The sequence below is a fragment of the Cervus elaphus genome, chromosome 20, assembly GCF_910594005.1.
Source record: "Cervus elaphus chromosome 20, mCerEla1.1, whole genome shotgun sequence".
In the NCBI taxonomy this organism is placed as follows: Eukaryota; Metazoa; Chordata; class Mammalia; order Artiodactyla; family Cervidae; genus Cervus; species Cervus elaphus.
Window position 1 is genome coordinate 43,717,337 of NC_057834.1, and position 23,876 is coordinate 43,741,212.

A 23,876-nucleotide genomic window follows, 5' to 3' on the forward strand; every position below is an offset into this window, starting at 1 on the left:
ATGCTCTTCTCCGATTCTTCCTCCCCATTTTGCTGCTTTAAAAAGCAGTTTTTCTTTCTCAGGATCTGGCCCGAGCCTCTTCACAGACTTCCTGGAAGGTCTCCTGGCAGGTTTCATCCACGTCTTTGCTCTCGCTCCTTTTCACGTATCCTCTTTGGACGTGATCTCTTTCCCGTTAAGCCACACGGACCACACCTACTAAACCGCTGCCCAAAGGTGCAGATGGCCGGGTGAAGGTGGAGCAAACCCGGAGCCGTCACTGAGGCCACCGCGGGTTCAGCTTCCCTCGGGCCCCCCTCGGCTCAGGCCCAGGGCGTCTCCGGGCGCTGGCATCCGAGGCGGGTGTGGAGTAAGGCGTGGCAGGGACGCTCGGTTGCACCTCTGTCTTCCGAATCGCCCGACGCCCGGCTTTCTAACGAGAACGAACTCTGAGTGGACTTGTCTCTCCGACGGCCCGAGGCTTGGAGACCGAGCTGCTCTCCCGCGAGAGGCAGGTGGCTTCGCCTGCCTTTGTAGGTATGCTTGCTTTCTGTGGGGATGAGTGAGCGAGCGAGTGTTAGTCACTCTGTTGAGACCAAGAAACAGCAGGTGTCTAGTCTCTGTGGCGCAATCGGTTAGCGCGTTCGGCTGTTAACCGAAAGGTTGGTGGTTCAAGCCCACCCAGGGACGTGTCCCAGCCTTTTGGAGTGTAAGTGATGTGACTGATCATTTCTAGTCTGCACATCGTCTCCCAAGCTCCACTACTACAGTCTTTTCCCTTGTGTCTTGTATACACAAACACGAAAACCTATATCCAGATAGTCACTGATCCTCAGATAGGGTCTCTGGAGGAAAACAGGTCACTGAGAGTCCTGGAATTCAGGCAAGAGTAGGCTCATTATCTTTACCCTGTAAATTCCTTTCACCAATGAAGTTTCTTCCACTGTTTGTAGTAGCCTTTATTTATCCCTTTCCATATACTTTTGTAATTAATTTGGTTTTATGCTTTCCTTATGACAGTCATTCTTGCATGCATGGCTACAGGATAGAATCCTGGAAGAGTAATTGCTCTGTCATAGCCTTTACATGGTCTGTATATAATTCCTTTTTCTTGCCTTTGTTGACTTATTGGGTATAAATATTTTATTATTTCAGCAACTGCTTTGGGCATTATAGCTTACATACATCTGTAACTTAGCACAGTCTGCCTTCAAGGGATGGCACACTTCCTCACATTTCTCCCCTGCCTGCCCTTATGCTTATGTTGTCCTGTATTTTACTTGGCATATGTTTTGAATCCGAAATCCAAGGTTATTACTTTTAAAAAAAACTGCCCCATGTTTTTAAAGAGATGTAATTGATTAAAAAAATCATAATTTCCCACACATATACCATATCTCTTTTCCTTCCTTTGTGTACATCAGGAATTCCAGTTCATGTGAGTTCCCTTCTTCTTGGAGGGCTCCTTTAGCTTCTCTTGCTGTGTGGCTTTTCTGGTGACAAAGTCTTTAAGCATGTGTATGTCTATAAATGTCATCATTCAACTTCTGTTTTCAAAGAGATTTGGGGATTGGGTGAGTAGGCGTAGGATTCCACCCTTTTTCACTCTCAGTCTTTAAAAATATTGCTTCACTGTCTTCTCACTTCCGTTGTTTTTGATGAGAAATCTGACATAATCTTTACTTTTGTTTTCTGAATGTACTGTGTATTTTCTTTCTGGCTCATTGGACATCTTTTTTTCTTTTATAATTGATTGGAGCACTTTAATTACTCTGTGACTAGGCGAAGTTTTCTTCCTGTTCCTTGTGCTCACAGTTCATTTGGCTCTTTAGATGGGTTTATAATTTTCATTATGATTGGAGTGTGTCTTCTTGGGTTTCTTCAAAGTATTTTCCTTCAAAAAGTTTCTCCTGGTATTTTTTTAGACTCCAAATACTCTTATGTTAAGCCTTTTAAAGTTGCTCTACCATTCAGTGATGCTATTAATATGTTCAGTTAAAAAAATTACTGCTATTTCATTCTGAATAGTTTCAGTGGTTCAAGGCTTTGTATTCCCTAATTTTTTTCTTGCAATGTCTAACTTGTTGCTGATTCACAGATGTTATTGTTTTTATCTCTAAAGTTTGCTTTTTGCCATTTTTGTATGTTCCACATTTCTAATGAACCCTTTGGACATATGTAACATAGTCATGGTAACTGTTTAAAGTTCTCTCTGTTGATTTTTTCATCATGCCAGTTCTGGTCAGTTTTGACTGAGTGATTATATTCTTCCTCTTGCATCATATTTTACTGCCTCTTTGCATGCCTGACATTTATTGTTGTTGTTTAGATGCTGGACATTATCAAAATTTCCTTTCTGGATACTAGCTACTTTGATATTCCTATGAATTATTTTGAGTTTTGTATTGAGGTACAGTTAGGTGACTTGTAAACAGTTTGATCTGTTTGGATCTTGCTTTATGATTTTTTTTTTCAGTAGGTCAGTGTAGGGCTGATTATTCTAGAGCTGTGTTCTTGCCCTAAGGCTCATGAGTTACATAAATAGTCTAGTCTGGCTGATGACATGAGTACTATTGCCTGTCCCATGTGAACACCAGGCACTGTTCCATGATCTGGCCCAAAATTTCTTTTCTTGGTCTCAGGTAATTCTCCACAAGTGTACTCTTATCAGAACTCTGTTTATTACTTCAGGGAGATTGTTTAGTATCCCTGGATATCTTTTTCTCTTTCATCACTGGACCTTTGTTCTCTGAACCCTGGCTGCCTTGCTCTCCACCAAAACTCAGCTTCCTCTCAACAATCCAAAGAGCTGGTCTCAGATCGCTCTCCTCATGCCCAACCTGGACATGCTCTGAAAGCATTCCCGTGGGCCAATGGTGGGACTCACCTTGTTTCTCATTCTCAGGGACTGCTGTCCTCTTTTGCCTAATTTCCTGTGTCTAGAAACTGACATTATATATTTTCCTTCTTTTTTTCCTGTGGGGGCAGGCAAGAAAGGGAGGGTGAGATTTCAAGCAGGAGGGTAAATCTGATTTTTGTCACTCCAAATACAAAAAAGCAAAATGGCTGTCTGAGGAGGCCTTACAAATAGCTGTGAAAAGAAGAGAAGCCAAAAGCAAAGGAGAAAGGAAATATATACCCATTTGAATGCAGCATTCCAAAGAATAGCAAGGAGACTTAAGAAAGCCTTCCTCAATGATCAGTGCAAAGAAATAGAGGAAAACAATAGAATGGGAATGACTAGAGATCTCTTCAAGAAAATTAGAGATACCAAGGGAATATTTCATGCAAAGATGGGCTCAGTAAAGGACAGAAATGGTATGAACCTAGCAGAAGCAGAAGATATTTAGAAGAGCTGGCAAGAATACACAGAAAAACTGTACAAAAAAGATCTTCACAACCCAGATAATCACGATGGTGTGATCACTCACCTAGAGCCAGATATCCTGGAATGTGAAGTCAAGTGGGCCTTAGGAAGCATCACTATGAACAATGCTAGTGGAGGTGATGGAATTCCAGTTGAGTTATTTCAAATCCTAAAAGATGATGCTATGAAAGTGCTGCACTCAATATGCCAGCAAATCTGGAAGACTCAGCAGTGGCCACAGGACTGGAAAAGATCAGTTTTCATTCCAATCCCTAAGAAAGGCAATGCCATAGAATACTCAAACTACCACACAATTGCACTCATCTCACATGCTAGCAAAGTAATGCTCAAAATTTTCCGAGCCTGGCTTCAACAGTACGCAAACCATGAACTTCCAGATGTTCAAGCTGGTTTTAGAAAAGGCAGAAGAACCAGAGATCAAATTGCCAACATTCACTGAATTATTAAAAAAAGCAAGAGTTCCAGAAAAACATCTACTTCTGCTTTATTGACTATGCCAAAGCCTTTAACTGTGTGGATCACAATAAACTGTGGGAAATTCTTCAAGAGATGGGAATACCAGACCACCTGACCTGCTTCTTAAGAAATCTGTATGCAGGTCAGGAAGCAACAGTTAGAACTGGACATGGAACAACAGACTGGTTCCAAATAGGAAAAGGAGTATGTCAAGGTTGTATATTGTCACCCTGCTTATTTAACTTATATGCAGAGTACATCATGAGAAATGCTGGACTGGATGAAGTACAGCTGGAATCCCGATTGCTAGGAGAACTATCAATAATCTCAGATAGGCAGATGACACCATGCTTGTGGCAGAAAGTGAAGAAGAACTAAAGAGCATCTTGATGAAAGTGAAAGAGGAGAGTGAAAAAGTTGGCTTAAAGCTCAACATTCAGAAAACTAAGATCATGGCAACCAGTCCCATCACTTCATGGGAAATAGATGGAGAAACAGTGGAAACAGTGGCAGACTTTATTTTGGGGGGCTCCAAAGTCACTGCAGATGGTGACTACAGCCATGAAATTAAAAGATGCTTACTCCTTGGAAGGAAAGTTATGACCAACCTAGACAGCATATTAAAAAGCAGAGACATTACTTTGCCAACAAAGGTCCATCTAGTCAAGCCTATGGTTTTTCCAGTAGTCATGTATGGATGTGAGAGTTGGACTATAAAGAAAGCTGAGCACCAAAGAATTGATGCTTTTGAACTGTGGTGTTTGAGAAGACTCTTGAGAGTCCCTTGGACTGCCTAAAGGAAATCCTAAAGGAATTTCCATCCTAAAGGAAATCAGTCCTGAATGTTCATTGGAAGGACAGATGTTGAAGCTGAAACTCCAATACTTTGGCCATCTGATGCGAACAGCTCACCCATTTGAAAAGACCCTGTGATGCTGGGAAAGATTGAAGGCAGGAGGAGAAGGGAATGACAGAGGATGAGATGGTTGGATGGCATCACCGACTCAATGGACATGAGTTTGGGTAAACTCCGGGAGTTGGTGATGGACAGGGATGCCTGGAGTGCTGCAGTCCGTGGGGTCACAAAGAGTTGGACATGACTGAGTGACTGAACTGAACTGAACTGAAGGCATCTTATGTGTTCCTAAGTTGATTTCAATAGTTGGTGTGCCAGTTTGAATTTCCATCTCTCCAAATCCATGAAAGAGCTTTTTTCTTCATATTTTTGCCTTCATGATGAACTTTGCACCCATCTATATGATTATCTAGTAAAAGAACGGGTACCGTCTTGATTCAGTTAAGCCAGAGGTACAACGAAAGTCTAAGTGGACATTACCCAGATATACCCTACTGTACATGTTCAACAGCTTAACTTCCAAGCTATTTAGAAAGCATTCCAATAATTGCAATTATTTTTGGTAGTGACCTACTTATTTGAGTCTGAGAAGACTGAACAGAATGATTTCCAGTTGCTTCACACTAAACTTCCAGTTTATGGAAAGGACAGGGGAAAAAAAAACACTGGTCTCAGATATTTGTTCTTCTTCCCTTTTCTCTATGAATACATTTTTGCCATCTGGATGCACACATTTAATGACTGGTCACCCTCTTATTCAAGACTGTGTTGGAATGCCAATAACTCTGTCTTTATGATTCCTTGACAGTGTTTGGCTCTTTCTGCAAAAATTATCCCATTTGAGACAAATTGTTGGGACCAATAGGATTCTGCACCTGACAATCCATCTTGTGCAGACCTGGTACCAAGAGTTATTAGTCGACCTTCCCTGAGCTCTTCTGTTGAATCTCATGAGCACTGAGGCTTTCACACAGTAAATCTAGTTCATGGACATTCTCTCTACTCTCTCAGTATGTGTCTTTGTCTGTCACTCTCTGTCCCTCATACTCTAGGCCTCCCCCAATCTACCTAATTTCTTCTCCTTTTCATCTTTCCAGGACATTGTACTAGATTGCCTTTAATCACTGAGCAGTTCTCAGGCACTTATTAGATGCTAGGCCCTGCTGTGGGCAGGGGAAAGGAAGAAAGATGCTGAATGGTGAGTCAGCTCAAGGTCTCTGCCCTGTGGAGCTCACATCTGGAGGCAATGAAAAGGAGTAGTGCAGCAAGAGCAGAAATGGTTCCTGGCAGTTTCCCCCAGGCTAATCTGCTCATCTTGGCCTAGGGTTCTAGCAGTGATGAAAATAAGAGAAGCATAATAAAGATGGATGACTTCAGATTTAGTAGGCAGAAAACTAAGAACCAAAACAATTTTTTTTTTAATTACATAAACAAGCACTTCAGGAAAACAGTAGACGTTCAGCAACAGCTTCCCACTTCCTGGAGCAGACATTCCGTGTGTTCCACAATTCTTATAGTGACATTGATGGAAACAGTCACCAATTTCCCATAAAAGGCACCTGAGCCTCCTCTCAACCTGTTCACATATGGCCATTCTATAATCTACAAACATAGGAGGCAGCATCATAGGAAAATAGTGTTTCTCATTTCTATCCTGGTTATACATGATACAGGCAAAGATCACACAGTGGTTAATTTAATATCAGTCAAAGAACTCAGATAAACATAGACCTTAAAATCAAAAGTTGAGCTGACACATAATAGAGAAATGCATATTGGAATCATACAGTAAATGATACCCCAAAGTCTAAGTGGATTGATTATGATTTCTACAATTATAATACTATATCTGCATGTAACACATATTATACAGTATATTTAGTTTCTTGGAACACATAATTTTAAGTTTATAAACTTAAATATTTAACCAATTAAAATTTTTATTAATTTATTTCTTTATTTGTGTTATTTATCTGCACTAGGTCTTCCTTGCAGTATGTAGGATCTAGTTCCACAACTGGGGATGGAACCCAGGTTCCCTGTATTGGGAGCAAGGAGTCTTAGCTCCTGGACCACCAGTGAAGTCCCTTAAATCTTTTGATAAACACGTAAAACCAGTAAAGAAAACTTAGGTAGTTCAGTGTTATTAGAATTTGAAGAGAAAATAAATCCAAGACTGTGCAAACTAGAGTACTTTGTTACCAATATTTTCCATATTATTACAATATTTGAATTTAGACCAAAATTATGAAACTGTGTGATACATATAAGAAATATTCTCTATAAATATAACATTTTCTGTGTGATTTTATGTCAATTATTAGAATAGAATGTTAATAATATTTGAGAATTCTTATTTTCAGCTTGATTTTTTTCTTATACCTAGCATACCAGGTACATACTAACTTATCTCTATGATAAAGTAAAACCAAACTTTCTGTTTTTTCTTCTTCATTTCAGTAAGCAATGAAGCTATATTTCAGTAAGAAAAGTCAAAGTCCCCTTGGATGTTATCCGCTGGAGTTCTCATTGTAGAAGCAGTATCAGTACCCCCACTTTGGACATCCCCTTGGGAAGGAAATGGCAAACCACTCCAGTATTTTGCCTGGAAAATCCCATGGACAGAGGAGCCTTGCGAGTCACAGTTGATGAGGTCCCAAAGAGTCAGACTCGCCTGAGTGATTGAGCACACGCACATACACACACTACAATTTAGAATGCCAGAGAGAAAAAGATTTCCCTGGCCAGGAGTCTAACATGGTCTGGAGTGGTGAAGGTACCAAATCCTAGCCACTAGACCACAAGCGAATCTTGCAAAGTATCTGGTTTTGTGTCTCCGGGTAAAAACTATAAAAGTAAAAATTAACTTCTTGAGATGCTAAGAGCAGGAAAGGAGGTGATTGCCAGTGGTGCAGGGCTGAATAAAGCTGTGCAAGTCTCCCAGCTCTTGCCCTTGGGTTCCATCCTCGCCTAGCTTTAGCACTGTGTGCAGCAGAGCCAAGGTCAAGCTCCCTTTCTGAACCTCTGCTGTCTGTATCAGCAAAAGGTGCAGACGGGCTCTCAGGGGGTGATGGGTGGATCTGTCTACTTCTTGATCTCTGACCTGGCTCAGGTGCCTCTCCTGATAATGGCATGTGTATGGACTCCTTTCATTCCCGACAGCTCAGTTAGAGAATTTCTTTATTTGTGTCTTTGGCTCCAGCCTCAGGTGAAGACTTGGGTTTGGTTTCTTTTGTTCTCTAATGCAAACCAAGTGTGCTTCAGAGGGATGAACTTCTTGGTTTTCAGAGCCATACTGCATGTCAGGGTGTAGAGGAGATTTACGTGACAGAGGAGCTGAGGGGATTTCTGGATGGTAAAGGTGATATTTTTCTATTGTTTCCCCATCTATTTGCCATGAAGTGATGGAACTAGATGCCATGACCTTAGTTTTTTGAATGTTGAGTTTTAAGCCAAATTTTTCACTCTCCTGTTTCACATTCATCAAGAGGCTCTTTAGTTCTGCTTCACTTTCTGCTATAAGGGTGGTGTCATTTGCGTATCTGAGGTTATTGACATTTCTCCTGGTAATCTTGATTCCAGCTTATGCTTCATTCAGCCTGGCATTTCGCATGATGCACTCCACATAGAAGTTAAATAAGCAGAGTGACAATATACAGCCTTGACATACTCCTTTCCCAGTTAGGAACCAGTCCATTGTTCCATGTCCGATTCTAACTATTGCTTCTTAACCTGCATACAGATTTCTCAGGAGGCAGGTCAGGTGGTCTGGTATTCCTATCTCTTGAAGAATTTTCCAACAGTTTGTTGTGATCCATACAAAGTCAAAGTCTTTGGCATAGTCAATAAAGCAGAAGTAGATGTTTTTCTGGAACTCTTTTGCTTTTTCAATGATCCAGTGGATGTTGACAATTTGATCTCTGGTTCCTCTGCCTTTTCTAAAACCAGCTTGAACATCTGGAAGTTCATGGTTCATGTATTGTTGAAGCCTAGCTTGGAGAATTTTGAGCATTACTTTGCTAGCATGTGAGATGAGTGCAATTGTGTGGTAGCCTGAACCTTCTTTGATATTGCCTTTCTTAGGGATTGGAATGAAAACTGACCTTTTCCAGTCCTGGGGTCCTTGCTGAGTTTTCCAAATTTGCTGACATATTGAGTGCAGCACTTTATTTTTGGGGCTCCAAAGTCACTGCAGACAGTAACTGCACCCATGAAATTAAAAGATGCTTGCTCCTTGGGAAAAAAGCCATGACCAACCTAGACAGCATATTAAAAAGCAGAGACATCACTGTCAACAAAGGTCTGTCTAGTCAAATATGGCTTTTCCAGTAGTCATGTATGGATGTGAGAGTTGGACTGTAAAGAAAGCTGAGCACCGAAGAATTGATGCTTTTGAACTATGGTGTTGGAGAAGACTCTTGAGAGTCCCTTGGACTTCAAGGAGATCCAACCAGTCCATCCTAAAGGAAATCAGTCCTGAATATTCATTGGAAGGACCGATACTGAAGCTAAAGCTTCAATACTTTGGCCACCTGATGGTAAGAACTGACTCATTGGAAAAGACCCTGATGCTGGAAAAGATTGAAGGCAGGAGGAGAAGGGAATGACAGAGGATGAGATGGTTGGATGACATGACCAACTCAATGGACATGAGTTTGAGTAAGCTCCAGGAGTTGGTGATGAACAGGGAAGCCTGGCATGCTGCAGTCCATGTGGTCGCAAAGAGTCGGACACGACTGAGCAACTGAACTGAACTGAACTGAACTGAACTGAAAGGTGACCTGAAGTTGGCCTTGTTCTGTGCCCTCCTTGGAGTAACTCATTGTGGCCTGGTGTCCACAGTGACTCAGACAAAGGAGGCCTAGTTTGTAGTGCTGAGTAGGCTTTCGGGAAGTCACAGAACTCCTTCTATGATTCTTGCAGGCTTTTTTATGTTTAAAATGCAAATCAAAAACTTTGGGATAAAGTGAAGCTGTTTCTGCCTGGTTTCGAACCAGGGACCTTTTGCGTGTTAGGCAAATGTGATGACCACTACACTACAGAAACCACATGTTCAAGTGGATCTAGTGACATCCCAGAAAAGTATGTTTGGACACAACTTGCCCTCAAACTTTGAAAGGAAGAGAGCTCTCTGAGCATAGAGGATCCCTCAGGTAAGGAGACTGAGGTTCCTGAAAGGCCCTGGTTTAGGGTTCCTTGCTTCCTCCAGAGCGAGGTCCCTGCGAGCATCCGAGCAGTTAGACCTCAGGATCCTGCAAGGAACGCACAGCTTTGGGCCGGAGTGCAGCGGTCACCCCTGCTGACTCTCCAGTTCTCAGAAGCTGCAGGAGCCAGGGCAGTTAGATGTCTCTGAGCCCCAGGCAACCCGACGGTTGGGTGGGGTGGACAAAATCCCACCTGGCTGCAGACCCACACCTCCGTGGCCCTTTTCACTGCTCCTGCGGTCACTGGGCTTGGCTCTTGGAAATGATCGAAGCTTTAATCCTACCTGGAAACAAAGAGCCTTCCCCTCTCCTCTAAAGCGCCTGACCTGCATGCTCCTTTTGCAGCATCGCTTCACTGGCGTCGTCCCAGGCAAAGGGGTTTCTCAAGTTACTGCTGCTATAGCTTATTCTAGTCATCTAGTTTAAGTCCAAAACTTTCATCACACTTTCACATTTAGCAGGAAGAACAGCAAAGGCTGACATTCCCAGTCATCTGGCTGTTTGAAAATATCAAACATCGGAGAAAGAAATGGCAACCCACTCCAGTATTCTTGTCTGGTGAATCCCATGGGCAGAGATGCCTGGTTACTACAGTTCATGGGGTCCCAAAGAGTCAGACACCACTTAGCAACTAAACAACAACATATAATAAGATTAGTTTTTCATCATTGTGGAAATGATGTTTTAACAATTGATTATCCATGCTACAAATGAAAAAGAAAGCATATCTTACAAAGAACAATGAGTCAATTGTATTTAGTGGCTCTAATTATGAAACAATATGTTAGAGGCAAACACAGAGAGGAGGAAGGCTTTACTGAGTAGGACATGGACCCCTGAAAGAGAGTAAGCCAACTGTACAAAGATTTAAATAAATTTCAGCATGGCAAAAGGTGCCAAAAAGATGTAATATACAACTGGCAGAAAATCACAACATGTATGAATGAATATGTCCTTTAAGAACAGAGTGCTAGGACACATACAAAGCTGTCAGGGAAATAGGCAGTGCATACCAAGAGGTGTGTCATACTTGAAGAACTCTAATAAAGAAAATGTGTTAGGCTCTTAACCCCCTTGGTCAGAAAATTACAGCTATATAACCAATTTTGACCTCAGATGGACTAAAATCTAACCTGGTTAATAGGCTGTACCTTTATCAGTGTGGAAAACAGGAGGCTGTTCATCACAACCCCTGTAGTGTATCTCCTCTGGTTTGGGATGGCAATGTGGCATGGCCTGTCCACTCTATAAATGTGTGTGCCTTTTGAAACAGTACTTCTAGATCTAGGAGCTTCATCCACTGGAATGTATAGACACAAATGTAAAGAAAAGAATATACTGAACATCAACGCTGGCCGAGTTTCGCTTCCTGGCCTGTACTGAATTCGTTTGCCGACCAGGCCCGGTATAAAGCCGCGGAGGGATCAGGGTGGGTCCTCGCAGATCTCACGGTTGTGTATTCCTCCCTTACTGTACTTGAGATTCTTCTTGAAGGACAGCTTTTTTTTTTTTTTACCTTTCATAATGTTTGAAATGCCTTTTATTTGACCTTTTAAATTATCCGGTTCAACAGGTCATGGAGCGCGAATTTTAACCTTGGACAGCAGAGAGGTAAAGGCGGTTTTCCCAGAAAACAGGTGTCTGGAGAGGTTTTTGGTTTCACCTCACAGGGCACAGAGTTTCTTTTTGCTGAAAGACTTTAATGCAATGTTGTCTGTGTGTTGTCTGTCTCTGGTTTCCTTTAGAAGTAAAGGGTAACAAGTTTGGGGATGCATTTGCGTTCCCTCCCGCAGGGGTTTTTCTTCTTTTCTCAGTGCGGGGGTCACCGCGTTTTCTTCCGGTCTGAGGTTCAGGGGCACCGACCCGAGGGAGGCGCGGGCCGCGTGCGCACCGGCCCCCAGGCCGCGGGGCTCCGCCTGGTTCCGCGTGGACTCCGACTGCAATCGAGGGTCCGACCGCGCAGCAGCATCCTCACCAGCGCTGGAGCCTGAGTCCCCAAAGAGGCCGACTTGAAAGCAGCTTTAGATGGGGACATTTCATGAGCTTTCCCCTGCTTTCCTCCCCTCCATGTCCGTTTTCACCTTCCAGGTCCAGCCAGAGGAGCGGATTCGCGGTCTTTGCAGTTGCATCCGGCGCTGCCGTCCCATGTCTACTGGACCAGGGGACGGTGGTCGTTTCCCGGACGGGTGGAGGGACAGCGGGTGCCCGAGGGACCACAGACACACGGCTCCCTGCAGCCGCAAGGGAAGGCGCGGGACTCCAAAATCGGCGAAAGGATTGGCTGAGGGACCCGGCCCTGCCCCTGCCCATGAGGCCGGGCCCAGAAGAGGGAAGCCGCCCAGCACGGAGCCTAACTGCCGCCCACCGCCCCCCACCCCCATCCCCCATCCTCATCCGAGCTTCAGGGTGAGGGAGCCGAGTGTTCCACTGATTTCCCGCCTTTATCAGGAGAGTCGTTTACACAAATCCAGAGTATAGAACAAGAGGGCCTGTGTAGACCAAAGTCCACATGGACCGAGAAGCAAACACAAAGTCCTAACTGGACGTGGGGTCTGACGAAAGCCCTGCATCAGAGACTACTCTTGGTCTGAGCGCGAGGAAGCTGGCGTGGTCCAAGGCGGGAACAGGGCAGGTGTCGTAGGTCATAGGGGAAGAACTGGAATCCAGGTTTGGTGAGAGGCTCTCTTTCTGAACCTGTTTACTTGTGAAGGGGGGCCACTTGGCTCTCAGGCGGTGGTGAGCAGTCCATCTACTCCCTGATCTCTGACCTGACTCCAGGCCCCACCCTGATAATGGCGGGAGGACAGGCTGCTTTTCCTCTTGATGAGCTCAATTTGCAGAACCTGACCCTCTTCACCTTTGGGTCTTTGACTCCAGCCTGCGGTGTAGAGTTGAATTCGTTCTCTTTTGTCCTGTTACAGAAATCAGACTGTCCTATCTGTGTGCTGGGGCGAGGGAAAGCTAAGTGTCTTCACAAGGGATGAACTTCTTGGTTTTCAGAGACATAACAAGTGTCAGCGGGAATAGACGATGTAGGGCCTAGATGAAAAGGTGAGGGGATTTCAGAAGGTAAAGGTATCCTTAAGTCAGCCTTGTCCTGTGCCCTCCTTGAATTTACTGACTGTGGCTTGTTCTGCAACGTGACTCAGGGCAGAGAAAGAAAGGCTGGTTCTAGGGCCAATGGGGCTTTCAGGTGGTAAGGAACTCCTCCCAAGCTTCTTGGGTTAAGGAAAATGCAGGTGCACCCACTGCCACACCTTCCACCTTTCTTTGTAATTTCTTGAATGGGAATGTAAATCTCGGAGGCGGGGGGTGGGGGGGGGGGAGGGGATGGAGAGGAAATCTGTTTCCACCCGGTTTCGAACCGGGGACCTTTCGCGCGTGAGGCGAACGTGATAACCACTACACTACAGAAATGAGGTCCGCATTGGAGTTTGACCCTATGTCCACCGAAATCTCAGGTTCTGCCGGCACTCTCCTGGTCACCAGTCCTTCAAACTGAAGAATGAACCTGGAACCACCAATGATCTCTCTGGCGAGGAGACTGCGGCTCCCAAGAGCCTCTGTTTTAGGGCTCCTTCCCTCCCCGGAAACCAGGACCCTCGGACCCCCACAGTCTGGCTTCCGCATCCCACACCCAGCGCAGTCTCCAGTCCCACTGCTAAGCCTCTGCGGACGCCTCCGCTCCGGGAAGCCACGGGAGCTGGGATGGATGGGGGTGGGGGGTATCTTCGTTTAAGAACCAGGCGACCCCGTCGCCCAGCAGTGTAGACCGCTCTCCTCCCGCGCTGCGGACCCGCCGCAGGTGGCCCTTTCCACCGCCCAGGCGTCGGCACTCTCAGCTCTCGAAAACGATCGATGTTTCGAATCCACCAAGGAGCCGTAGGGCTTGTTGTCCTGGCCCTCCCTCTGCTCCGAAGCGCCTGACCCCGCGGTCACCTTCTCCGCTGCGCTTCCCCGATATCCTCCCAGCCGAGTCCTGGGAGTGGGGCTGTGGGCGCCCCCAGTCCTGCTGCTGTGGTGTATGCTAATCTGCTATTATGCTAAACAAGTGAAACTTCATCTCGCTGTCACCTTTTAGCAGGTACTGTAACAAAGGCTGTGTTTTAGGGCATTTGGCCCTTTGACAGTATCGAACATCAACGGCTGGCCGATCAAATTTTCTTGGCCTGCGGTGAATTCAGTTGAAGATCTAGCCATCAGACCGTTATGAGCCGTAGGGGTTCAGAACCTGCCTGAAGATCCTAGAAGATGCTGAGATTCTTTTTAAAAGGGCAGTTTAATTCCAACTACTAGAACACCCCAAACTTCTTTTTATTTGCCTGCTTAATTTTCCTGCTTAACAAGTCATGGAGTTGGAATTTTAACCGCAAAGTAGAGACAGTTCTCAAAGAAAAGTTGTTCAGTTGCTAAGTCATGTCTGAAAGTAGTATCTGAAAAGTTTCCACCTTTGTCTCACCACAAAAAGACCAAGGGAAGAAAGCACTTCTTTTGTTGAAAGATACTATTTCCTCTTCCTAAGGACTTTTTGACATAAAGTTAAAGTAAAAGCTGAGGGGATATTCTTTTTTCCCCATCAGTTACTTTTCTTTCCTTCTTTTCAAAAATACAGGTCTTTATTTGTCTACTTTCTTTTGTTTTTAATGGCTGCGCTTTGTTTTCATTGCTTTGCTGGGTCTTGGTAGTAGTGTGTAGCCCCGGCAACACTGTGGAATCTTCCAGGATTAGAGATCAAACCTGTATTGCCTGCACTGGCAGCTGGATTCTTAACTACTGGACCACCAGAGAAGTCCTCAGCAGTTAACCTTTTCTTGGTTCAATGATTTCCTCCATTGTTCACACCCACAGTTCACCACTGCCCCCACAAGACCAGAATAGATTGTTTGTTGGACATCCTGTTGCCGAGGTCGACCTTGTTCTCCTTTGGCTTAGTTTTCCAAGCTGTAAACGGGGACAGGAATTGACTCAGCCGCACCAGTAATTGGGATGACAGTTCCAGGTAAGGCAGACATCCTGACAGCTCTCATCATGAAATTTCATTACACTTTCCCCTTTTCCCTTCCCTCTCTGATCTATCACCCTGCTCTCCCACCTACTCAGAGGACAGGATTCTTCCTCCTCCTGCCTTGGAGGACCCTTTGGGGTCCCTTCTAGACAGCATAAAGGAAGTGGTTGCCCTTTCCTCTATAGGGGTGAAAGGGCTAAGGGCATCAAGGGAATCTCAGGCTCACTTTTTAGACCCATCGGCACCTGTGCCTCAGGGGATCCTGGAAACCCCCAAAAAGCACTGCCTGAAGCTTCTCTGCAGGCGGAACAGGGATATGTGGAGTTCCTCAGTTAGAGGAGCAGCCCAAACAGTCCTCACATGTGTCCCTGGTTTCAGGGACAGGCCAGGAAAAAGCTGAAGTTGAGGACAGAGACAGAGAAAAGATACAAAGACAGGCTAACCCCATCATCCTGAGAGTTTCTGGAACCTAAGGTCTTGAGGGAGCTGAGGATCAAGTGTTAAATTGGTCTTCCCACTTTTATCAGATCTCATTTAGAGAACAGGAAAGGGTAGGATTGTGGAGAGCAAAGTCCAGACTTAACCAACAAGAAAACACATATTCCTGACAAATTAGATATGGGATTTGAGTAAAACATTGGGGTCAAACATCAGGGCTTCCCTGATGGCTCAGGTGATAAAGTATCTGCCCACAATGCAGGAGACCTGGGTTTGATACCTGGGTTGGGAAGATCTCCATAGCAACCCACTCCAGTACTCTTGCCTGGGAAATCCCATGGATGGAGGAGCCTGGTAGGCTACAGACCATGGGGTCACAAAGAGTCGGACATGACTGAGCGACTTCACTTTCTTTACTTTCCTTGGGGTCAAAAAGAACTCTATGTGGGATTTTTAACTCTAAGTATTGGAAGCATGGGAACAAAGAATTCCAACTAAGATAGAAACAGTAGGTGCAAAAGGTTGTTTTGTTTGTTTGTTTGTTTGTTTTTGTTTCTGAGGGGGGAACATCCGAAGTTCTTTTCTGGGCCCCTAGGCTCTAATTAAAAGAGATTTCCATCCACCCTGTCTCCATTCCCACATGAATCCCAGTCCTCCTCTTGTTGATTTTGGAATCTCGCTGCAGAATGTGGAGAGTCCTTATCAGTAATGCCATGGCCAGGGCCTTGCAGCTAGATCACTAACTTTCACCAATCTTCTGCCAACTTCCTCTTCTCATCAGGAAACACCCGGTAACCTCCTGTAAGAACCCTTAGGCTTTCAAACAAAGCATGGCCCAGGGCTAAGCTCACACACCTTAGGGTCACCTCCTACACAAGGACCTGTGACGTCTAAGGCAAGGGGGCGGGGGGGGGTGTTGACACATGCTTGAAAAATACTGAAGACCTCTGAATAGAGCTTGTCCAACACTGGGAAAGGAGTGGCCCCCTTTCAGTATGACTTTGTGGGTACTAGGAATGAATTCCTCTCTACTAAATACCTCTCCCACCTGATTTATGACTGAACATCTATAAGAGATGCAAAGACCTCTCTATGCACCTCAGGGTGAAAGGGGAAGCAAAAATGAAGATGCTTTTGTAAGGGAATGGACTTTTGTAACAAAAGGTATGTATTTATATCCATCACGGGAAAAAAGACAAAACCCTGACATCGTTTATATCATTATGAAAAACTCAGTTAATAGTGGGCATATTAAGATAGTCTTTTTCTCTCTAGAGAAAGTAAAATGTATTGTCTTGAGGGGGGATGGGCACTAGTGCTTAAACTCAGGAACCATGACAGGTGGACCTCGAATATGAGCAAGAGGGCCAATAAACTTGGACAACTAGATGAGCCTAAGTGACACCGTTCTGGAACTGTAATTAGCAAGAACATTTTAGAAAAGCTAAGATACTTCATCTTAAATAAGGAATTATATTATGTACATGTGCTTGCTGAAGGGTGGCAGAGAAGTTGTCATGATCCCTTCACTCTCTGCACTCTGGTTTGCCCAGGGTTCCTCAGCTTGCATACATGCCAGTGGGGGCCAGAGAAACAGAGGTGAGGTGTGGACCAGGGAGAATGCAAATGAACAGACACACCAGGGACATAAAACTTGGTCCCAGGAATGTGTTCAACCTAATCACTTTTTCAAAGTTAGTTCTTAGGGTCTGCCTGCAGAGATGATCTCAATTAGCCTAGACAGCGATGGTGAGCAGGTAGAAGGTACCAGAGCTTTACTATTCAGTCTTATGGTTGTCGGGGGTTATTCTCTTTGTATTGGGAGTACTCACTGGCTCAGTCTACATCAGAGTTGGTGTCCTGCACATCACACACAGAGGCATTGCTGCTGGAAGACTGGTGGGAGTCATGGCGACTGGAATGGTCAGATACTTTTCATCTAGTGAGTCCTCCGGGACTACATTCACTTCTTCCTCCTGGACCCCCATGCTGAGCCTGAGTGGGGGATGGAGAAGGAGGCAAATAAGACAGGAGATGAAAATAAGGCAACCAGCTTCAACCTGACGGCTGGTGCTCATCTGAAGCCCATGGAAGAGACACCGGTAACCAAAGCGACCATCCTTTCAGAGAGAAAGCATAGGATCCATTTCTGACTGGTGTTTCAGTGCACCTAGAGTTGGGGTAGGAGAGACAGCAGTAGGTGTTCCACATACTGACCTCATAACATGGGTGAGGAAGTAGACTCAATGACCTCTCTAAAATACACTCTGACACACAGGACACTCAGAGACCTAAATACTGGCTTTAAAGTGCTGTGGACAAATTTGTGTGTGTGTGTTAGTTGCGCAGTCATGTCCTATTTGTTGTGATCCCTTGACCAGGCTTCTCTGTCCATGGGATTCTCTAGGCAAGAATACTGGAGTGGGTTGCCATTTCCTTCTCCTGGGGATCTTCCAAACCCAGGGATTAAACCTAGCTGTCTCTTATTACAGGCAGATTCTTTATCATCTGAACCACCAGGGAAGCCTAAAATAAAAAGACCATGATACATTGGCCAGGAATCAAACCCCGGTCTCCCACATCAGAGGTGAGAATTCTACCACTGAACCACCAATGTCTCTATAAATATTGGCTTTAAAATGCTATAGACAAATTTAATACAATAGTATATGAAGGGTTCCACTGAACAGTGTCTCCTCAGGCAATGTAACCTCCTAGGGCTCTTGTAGCTTTTAGATCTCTCTCTCTCTCTGAATATTTGATATGATTTATTTATTTTTCAAGGTATTTCTGGCTATAATCACCTGTCAACATATCTCAAGACAACTGTGCAGAAACCAGATAGACATCTCACTTCAGTTTTTAATAATACAGATTTTTAGAAACTAGACGCCATGGATCTCTGGTTGGTTTACTTTTAGGTCAGAATGCCTCTAGTTCAGGGGTCCCCAACCAGAGGGCCACAGACCAATACTGGTCCACGGCCTGTTAGGAACTGGGCCAACAGCTGGAGGTGAGTGTCTGGCAAGGAAGCAAAATGAAAGATTCATGTGTGCTGCAACTAAGACCCTACACAGCCAAATAAATAAACATTTTTTGAAAATGTCATTTCTCCTTAAACTTTTCATAGATTTAATGCAATGCCACTCAACATCCCAACAGGCTTTATTATAGATAATGACAAGCTCATTGTAAAATCTACATGGAAAAGCAAAGAACCTTGTTTTAGAGAGAACTACAAAATGATGATCCATAAGTTGGACTTCATAAAAAATAAGAAATTCTTTGCTCTGAAAGAGAATTAAAACAATGAAAAAATAAGCCACAGGTTGAGAGAAAATACTGACAAATCAAATATCTGTTATAGGACTTGTATCCAGAAATACAAAGAACTCACAAGACTCAATAATAAGAAGATAAGCAATTCAACTTTAAAATGGACAAAATAGTTGGACACTTACTTTTCCAAAGATGTATGGATGGTCAATAGACATGAGAAAAGGTCTTCAAAATCTTTAGTCACTAGGCAAATTTATTAAAACCACAACAATAGACAACCACACACCTGTTAAAAGACAAAAAGCCAAAGAGCAACAACCTGAAAATGTCAAGACCTGGCTTTGGGGAACAGCTGGAACTCTGACCATCACTCCAGGGAACGTGAAATGGTTTCACCACATTGGAAAACAGCTTGGCAGTTTCTTTTAAGTTAAACATACACTCACCATATGACCCAGCAATCCCACTCCAAGATATTTATCCAAGCAAATTGAAGTGAAAATGTATTTTCACACAAAAATCTGTATGTGAATTTTAATAGCTATTACTCATAATTGCCTCCAACTGAAAACAATCTAAATGCCCATCAGTGGATGAATGAATTAACAAAAAGTGGTACATCTCTATCATGGAATAGCACTCAGCAATAAAAAGGAACAAACTACTGATACATTCTGGAGATTAAAAAAAAAAAAAAATCTAAAGGGGCAGAAAACAGACCTAGTGGTTGCCAGGTACTTGGTTTGGAGGAAATGGTTAACTACAAAGAAGCACAATGGAATTTTTAGGAGTGATGGAGCTGTTCTATATCTTGATTGTGGTGGTATACTTACCACATTTTTCAATGCTTACAGAACTAATACTACAGTGGTCATTTTATTAGATTATCAATTATTCTTAAAATCAAAAAGTGATTGGATGGCTGCTGCCTCCTGCCCCAGAGCCCATGATAACAGAGGCTGTTGTAACAATGTGGCCTCCATCCCTGTGTATTCTCCACTGTACTCACCAGTCCTGACATTGTCATGGTCCCCAGAATATGAAGTGAGAATCAGGTATACAGTAAGCACATAACAGACCTTTTATTTTAAAATTATAACTCAAATGTCTGATAGTAAGCTACCAATTCCAAAGGCATTCACTTCAAAGACAGCTATCTCAAAGAATCACATGGACAGCTACATAACAGATGGTGAGGCACACTGTCCCAACTCTGAAGTTTCTCTTGTTTTAGAGATCCCTGGCTGATTTAAATAACTGATGTTTGACCACTTCTTTTTCTTTCTGACACTTTAATTCCCTCTTTTCTGTTTTAAATTCACCAATAAAGAGTGAATCTATGAAACCCTAGGTACCCCATCGTCGACCCAAGGTAGGCAGAACCACTAGCCCAGCCTCTCTGCCTCTTGACCCTGACCTCACTGGGTGGCCCTGGGTGAGCCAAGCATCCTTCTGGAAGTGTGAGTGATATACCTTGTGTTTTTCAAAGTTCCATGGTGGTTGTTGCTGAGGTTTATCTTACAATCATAATAAGAACCACAAGGGTCGGTCCAGCCACAACTTTGGCTAAAAGGGAAATGTCTATGGAAGCTTGCCTCAGACCCAGGGGAGGACCCCTCAGGTATTTCTAGCTGATAGTATTACTGTCCTTTGGCTGAGACCAGCATGAAACAGCAGGACACCCAGCTACTACGTCACTCGAGGAATCATGGAGGCGAAGAGTCTCATGTGAGGCTAGAACCTCAGGAGGAACTAAGGGTCCTCAGAGCCTGTAAGACAACTTACCAGTGGTCAGTTTGCTGGCAAGTCTCTCTACCAGCTGGTTTCCTTGGGCCAGGAGCTCACAGAATTTCTGTCTCTGGAAGTAGGTAGGCCATGTCAGTGCTCCCGACGAGACTCTCAAAAATCTTGACTGTGTTCTTTGCAAGCTGTGTGAATAGATAACAGACACCTTTCCCTTCCTGTATCTTCTGGAGTTTCAGCTTCAGCATCAGTCTTTCCAAGAATATTCAGGACTGATTTCTCAAAAGGAATTCCCTAGGAAGAATACTTGCACAGGTTGTGTGACTTGCCTATAACAGAGGGAAAGAGGAAATAGCAGTGGATTTCATTCTTTCTTTCTTTTTTATTAGCTTCACTTTAAAAAGAAACCCCTTTAGTTCTTCACTTCAGCCCACATTCATTTCAATACCATATGCATCATCAAGCATTATGTAGACATTGCAGGGGCATGGGGGGAAGCCAGGTACAGAGTGTTGGACAGGTATATCTGGTATTAACTGAAAGGATGAAAAGAAAAATCAGTGAGAGGGTCAAGGTGAAGAGCATTCATTTGAATGACATGAAGATAAGCCATAATTATAATAAGCCTTTAAGAGTAATTAAAATTCTGAGTATCAATTGTATTACTCTATGTGGAATTTCACAGTTTTCTAATTATTTTTTTAAATATTTATTTATTTATTTGGCTGTACCAGGTCTTGGTGGCAGCATGCAGGATCTAATTCCCTGACCAGGGATCAAACCTGGGCCCCCGCATTGGGAGAACTGAGTCTTAACAACTGGACCACCAGGGAAGTCCCCCAAGTTTTCTAATTATTATACAAATATTTCTCATAGATTTCCAACTAGACTGTGAGCTTTGTGAGGCTAGAGACAGCGCTGTAGGACCCAACATACAGTAGACAATAAAGCATACACACCAGAATAGGCAATTGGTTAATTCTTAGAACCACATAATCCTAATGATAGACTAGACATTGACGGTCATCTACTCCATGTAATGTCTGAATCTCCTCACTACTAAGTGACCTTCTACAAACTGTCTTTCAAACTCTGTTCCTTAGAGTTCCTATAAAGTGTCAGAGGAGGTGAAGGCAGAGATTAGGGAGAAATAGGGTCTCCAGACCTAGGCCTCCTTCCATCAAGTATCTCCACCTTAGTGGCTCTGACACATTTGGGCTTCTCAGATTTCATCTTAACCGAGGTTAAAAGGCATCTTGAATGCTGCGATCTACCTTATATTTGAAACTCTCTAAGGTAGGGCCATGCTGGGCCTTTGTACTCTTCACACTCTGGGTAAACAGAAACGCTGTCTCAGGGGAAGCTGACCCTGCTGCTGTGGTCCAGCCTTCAAGGGAGAAGGTGGGGCCACCCCAGGACAGATGTCACCTGGGTACCAGGCTCTATGCAGGGATTCCCACATCTGATTCATTAGCCTCTCAGCTGTGAATCATTTGATTCCTCCCAAGTTAGAGCTGAGGAGAGAGAACATCAAAGAAGGTAAAATAACTTTCTCAAGATGATTCACCTGGAATGAAGCAAAGTCAGAGTTCAGATACGCTGAGTTGTGGCCCCAAATCTTGAGCCACTTTACCAAGCCTTGCAGCCTCTTAAGGAAAATATGAACCTGGGCACAGAGTAGGAATTCCCTGTGTGTTTGGGAAGGCTCCAAGGACTGTAGAGCTGACAGTTCTTCCATGTTAAGAGTTGCAGTAATCCCCCTAATATTTCAAATATTTTAAAATTTATCTGGATTCAACTGTGTAAAAAGGTACATGAAGAGAAAAATGTCTGAAAGATATATGCTCAAATGCTAAGGGTGTTGTGTTAAGTTGGAGGGAGAACTAATACACAGTGTTTGCCAAGGCCCTGTTGTAGTAGATTCTAGAGAATTACCCTGCAATCATCACCACTCCCTGAGGAGGTAGATACTAATCTTATTGCCATTACAATGAGGAAATGGAGAAGATAAACAACTTGGGCTTGAACCCAGGAAGTCTGGTCCCAGGGCACATGCTCTTAATCTTTGCACTGTTACTTTTACATGAAAATGTTGGGTGATACCTTTCTTCTTCTACAGTTAAAAAAAAACAACTGTATTTATGATTATAATAAATGATTAAAAAAAAAAAAACACCTTCCATTCCCATACTTCGAAACTCTTCTTTTCACTTTTGTGATAACTAGGCTTTAATTTTTACTTTTTAGTCCATATCAGTAAGTTGGATAGCAAATTTTATCCCCCATTGGTTTATTGAAAAATAATGGTAGATATTTGATAACAAACTCAATTTCAGTGTCATTAAGAATTGTCCCCTTATATCCCTGTCCCTCTGGTGCCCTCACTCCCATGTTCTTTAGTCACTTTAATTCCAACACTCCCCTCAATTGTGAACAGGTTTGAGATGTTCCAATGGATTTCCAAAAGGAAAGACTGACTTTGGAGCAGGAAGCGGTAGCCTTTGCACTGACCTGGCCTGTTACTGAACTGCAGGCCTCATTCTCATTTTGGCCCTGTGTCCCAAAGTCCAGATCCTGGAGTTACTTTCTGTCTGCAAATCATATTCAGGGAAAGATAACAAAGGGGTGTTATGGATTCTCTAATTTCCTGGAAATAACCTCAATCTCACAAGAGTGTCAGGAATGGCTTCTTTAAACATATATGGGGAAAGGATCTTGCTGCCAACATCAGGACTTCCCTCTATGTGTGTTATTGATGTTCTCATCTCTAGATATCTGTGGTTTAGTTGGGAGCAGACAGCTTTAAGCTCCTTTAAGGTAGGCAGGATATTCTATCACTTCATTCACCCCTCATGCAGCTAGCACAGTGCTTTGCAAATGAATGAGCTGCAAAAATTTGAATTAATCCTAAGACATTTAAGCCAATGGTATTATGTGTTTATAGAATCTGAAATGTATTCCTGGGAGAGAAAGGAAAGTTTAGTGCCTGAATGAGATCTTAGCCTCTATTCCTCCTACACTTCCATGGCAAACTTTACTCCTTTATGCCTCAGCATCCTCTGCAAAGTGAGGTTAAATTACCTGCTTCTACCTTTTTAGGAGTGTAGTAAGGATGAGTTTCGGAGAAGGCAATGGCACCCCACTCCAGTACTCTTGCCTGGAAAATCCCATGGACGGAGAAGCCTGGTAGGCTGCAGTCCACGGGGTTGCGAAGAGTCGGACATGACTGAGTGACTTCACTTACACTTTTCACTTTTATGCATTGGAGAAGGAAATGGCAACCCACTCCAGTGTTCTTGCCTGGAGAATCCCAGGGATGGGGTCTCACAGAGTCGGACACGACTGAAGTGACTTAGCAGTAGCAAGGATGAGATTATTTTGATGAAGGAGGGAAAAGAAGTCTGGAGCTTGTTTAGTTTCTATGGGAGAAGATGGACAATCATTTATCACCATGGTGACTGTGACCCCAAGTACTTAACTGTATTTCTGCAATTGGTTGGCAAGGGAGTAAGCAGTAGCTTGGGACAT

General features: G+C 43.7%; 3 non-coding genes across 3 annotated transcripts; 1 reads left to right on the plus strand and 2 right to left on the minus strand.

Annotated features, from left to right (window-relative positions):
- The first annotated feature begins 595 nt into the window (after positions 1–595).
- Positions 596–669, plus strand: TRNAN-GUU. Its single transcript has one exon. It is a non-coding gene; the product is annotated as a tRNA-Asn (tRNA).
- Positions 670–9,652: 8,983 nt separating this feature from the next.
- Positions 9,653–9,725, minus strand: TRNAV-AAC. The gene has a single exon. It is a non-coding gene; the product is annotated as a tRNA-Val (tRNA).
- A 3,502-nt stretch (positions 9,726–13,227) lies between these two features.
- TRNAV-CAC lies at positions 13,228–13,300 on the minus strand. The gene has a single exon. It is a non-coding gene; the product is annotated as a tRNA-Val (tRNA).
- Between the last annotated feature and the right edge of the window lie 10,576 nt (positions 13,301–23,876).